Raw genomic sequence first — 4,351 nt, forward strand, 5'->3', positions numbered from 1 at the left:
TGAGCCAAAGCTCAGTAAGCAAGGTTGTACATCACCAATACTTACATATGAATCAATCAAACTGACAGACACCGTATACTACAATACGCCTAGTAGGCGCGGCGCGCTGAATCTCTCCAGGAACGCGGTACAAATGCTGTTCCTTTGGTGTTTAGTTGCAATCAGAGGTATTTCGCCTTGTGGGATTAAAATCAAACTGACAGACACCGTATACTACAATACGCCTAGTTGGCTAGGCGCGCTGAATCTCTCCAGGAACGCGGTACAAATGCTGTTCCTTTGGTGTTTAGTTGCAATCAGAGGTATTTCGCCTTGACATTTGGGATTAAAAGTCAGTCATATCAGAATTTCAAAGGTAATCGCAATGCTGGAAGAAACTGGGCGCAAAGAGGGGTCATTTATTTTTCTGAATTTCGGTCTTAATTGAAATCAACAGTAGTGTTTTGTACATGAGCTTGAACAGCATTTGGGCCAAAAATATATCATTTGAGAGCCAACATACCACTTTTTGTGACAATTAGTATGATTGAACAATTTGCGCAGAGTTTCCTGCTGTTCATCCCAAATTTCAGAGTTTTACAGCGTTTTTTTTAATGGTACCCTCGTGTTTAGCTAACTGGTTGTTTGGCTAAAATCTGCGGAAATCTGCGCCAGGATAAACATTGAGACACGGCTTGATCCACAAATAATTCGACACATTTTTTGAAACAACCAAATTATTTTGATCCTTGGTTTACCAAGACTTTGCGAAAACTACCGAGCGTCGTCACAATTCTGGTGTACTTTTGGACGCAAAAAAAAACAATTCTGCTGTCGTGAGCACCGTGATCAGGAAGCTGCATTGTGCAAATCCTATCCAGAATAAGTGATACCAACTGCCTCTGATCATGCCATTTGGTTCAACATTGTTGCAGAAAAGATCAATATATCTGCCCCCCAAATGGCTGAAAAACATCATTGCTTCTGGCTGATTAATGCTTGATGAAAATGCAATGGGTTGTTAAGTATCCAAGTCTTGAAAATGTTGGCCGAGTAAAGAATCTGTAGAAAAGCTCCAGCATGTGTAGTTGCTATGGTAGACACACGCAAAGGAGTACAAATAAGAATATGTATGTATTCCAGTCTATTTGCCTAGTTACTTAACTTCGGTGATAATCTGTTTGAGATATCGGCTTCAAACGAGTCTTTGGATTCAGCAGTCCAAAGGAGAGCGTCCTAAGGAAAAATTTCTGTTATTTAAATTCGGCTGCGGAAGCGTTCATTCAACAAACGGTTTGTAGACGTCGATTACACATCCGCCATGATAGTGTTCCCGGAAGTCATGAGCTTACCATTACTTAAGTAGCAGTGTCAGCAAGGGTAGCGTGACTGCTTGAATTTTATGTCCGAGTTGTAAATAAACTAGTAAAACCCTTTTTTCAATTAAATTGAGATTATCTTCAACACCAATGGCGGACTCTTTTTAGGGCATCGTTATAAGGAAGAATCGTTGACCGTATTTGTTACGTAGATATAGTTTGTGTATAGTTTAGGTTTCTGTTGGGTTGTCCGTTTGCGAGTTGCAGTGGTGGCTCACCGGAATAATATTGTTCTATGATGACCTCAGCACCATGTTGGAGTGCATGCCCCGAGTCGGCTTCGATTTACTCAACTAAGCCCAACTTGTGTAAAATGCCTGGTGGGACTGGAGATTGCAGTAGGTGTTAGTGAATAAAATAGAAACTTAACTCTTTTGAGATAAACGGTAGCTAGTGCATTTCCAAGTTTCTTAACGAATGCTTCAGCAATACGCTGTCAAAAAGCATAAGAAGCCCTCTGGATTGGGAAATAAACTCAAATACTACGTATTGATTTCCAAAAATATTTTGCACATTTCATCCCATTCCACCCTGGTGGCCATTTTATTTGCAAATGTTTCGTAACCCGTCCAAGTGCGATAAGCATCAACGTCACTAACGAGGACAAAATTTTGTGCATTACAGCTTTCAAAAACTCTCCTACAAGTGCAACGTAACACTCGTTCAAACAAATGATGTAAACGGTATTCTGTGGTTATTTGATGAAAAATTAAATCATTTGTGCAACTTAACCCACAATATTTCTATGGCTGTGCGTTTAACAATTGAATTTTCAGATACCAATGATCTGCATGTGAAAACGTCGAAACGTAACTTGTTGCACTCTCATCAGCCATCCCGTGATGATCATTTTATGTGAATTACGTACGTAAAAATAATTTAGAGTTTCATGATTGAAGTGAAAACTACTGGTGTTTGGTATTGCAGGGAATCTGATTGTGTTTCTCAGCCGGGTTTAATTTTGCCATCAATATTCTTGTCTGGTGTACTGTTGAATCAAAATTTCCGATTAGCATAGATTGACAATTTAACAATTTGTGAGATTGTTTCGTCCGTTTTGGTGTGGATCGGGTAAGCTACCACACTTGTAGCCGTCCAGTGAAAACACCTTTGTGAACGTTGGCATATTCAGTAAAATCTGCGTATTGTTTAAACAAACCAATCCCTACGCCACCTACGAAGAAGCATTTTTAGAGCCCTTTCGAGGGCATTCCGTTTGAAAAACCATCATTAGCACATACCCGCATTGGTTTGCTGGAAAACACTTTGCTTGTCAGCAGAGGCTTTTATAAACGTCATCAATATGCAAAATAATGCCTTGTATGAAAATGCAGTTTGTAAAAGTTGTTAGGCCCACTAATTAAACACCTGTCAGATAGGTTTTACACACGTTTGTGCAAGCTACGGAGAGCCAGCTTACAGATTCAAATGAACTAAACGCGTGTAAACTTGTGATTGTGTTATCTTACTTATAGTTCTTGTGTAGATCAACGCAATTTCTCCCAAGCTGCCTTAATAAACGTCCACAAGTTTTACCAGATAATCAGTAAAAATGCTGGCTAGTACCGAATGCGGGATGCTCCTTAGTTTTTGTTTCTTAGTAATTGATTCATGCCAGGCCAACTACAGAGAACTTAACGATGAAACGGCAAGTCAGGGTTCTTCATCTCAGCAGATACAGCAAGATACGTTAACATTTATCCCAAAACAGCTAAAATGTTGCCATTGGAATCTAGGAAGTTATATAACAAAAGTGATAAAGCAAAGCGAGTAAGAGGAATACATTGCATTTAATTCAATGCCTCTAAGGTAACATCAATGGCCAAACTGAGCAGAAATCTCTCAGTGTCAGCAGCAGAAATATGCTGATATTGTGTTTAATGTTAACATGAACACCAAAACTCTTACTTGGGAACACGGGTGCGAAATTGCTGTAGCAGTGAAAATTGCCTGGACAAGTATATTTTGGGATACAGGATGGGGATTATCTATTATCTATCATCTTACGTGATTTTTCTATTATGGCCGTTTGACCGGTTTTGCCGCTTTTCTCCTACCACCATTAGTTGGATGCGGCCTTCAGGAATAAACAGCATACGGTAGGCCAAAGTGTCTATTTATCACTGTTTGGACGTAAATGTTGCATGTGCCGCAGACTCCCAGGAGAAAAAGAATGGACGTGCTTAAAAAGTGGCATTTCAATGGCAATGACAGTGAGCAATGACAGTGAGCAAACAGACTGTGTCCATTCTTTTTCGTAGCAATTGCAAATATTCAGCAGGATCTCACCACGGATTCGGTGAATGAATAAAAATTAGGCAGTAAAACTTTGATAAATAACTAATTTTAAAGTTTTTACTAAGACACGCAAGTTGAAAACAAACGTTTTTCCCCCTTGAATCGATGGAGATACAGTGCTGACCAGGGTAGCGCGAACATCCTCCTTGTGTGAGCATTTTTCGTCTTATTTGAGCGTGAATGCCCCAAAAATAGACTAGTGCAGCTAGCGTAATGTTAAATGAGTACACTTTTTGCTTCCTCGGGAGATTTCCACATGTGACTTGTTTAATATAGTCCCTGAATGACTTCATTTTCGCTGCCTCTTCCATCAACGTGCACTTGTCGACCGATCCAGACATATCGAATCGATTAATTCAAACTGTCGATCTTCACGAGAATATTCGGAATAATCCTGATCCTCTCCAATATTTGTTTACATGGTGTCGTTGTGTGAGAAGTAGACTCGCGTGCTGGAATCATACGACAAAGCCCGGATCAACGTATAGTTGATAACTGTGCCGGATTAAGGAACAAGCAGGTAAGGAGTAAGAAACAACTGGGAAACCCAAGAACCTCACAGCTTCCCACTAGAAGTCTCAACAACAACTAATTTCAAGGCATGGAAAAAACGGAGAGCTTAAAAGCAAACCAGGGAAAAAATCGAGAATTAGCAACCAAAGCTAGACGAATATTTCTATGCAGCTTCCCGGCCC

Source organism: Opisthorchis viverrini, assembly GCF_000715545.1.
Source record: "Opisthorchis viverrini unplaced genomic scaffold opera_v5_34, whole genome shotgun sequence".
NCBI lineage: Eukaryota > Metazoa > Platyhelminthes > Trematoda > Opisthorchiida > Opisthorchiidae > Opisthorchis > Opisthorchis viverrini.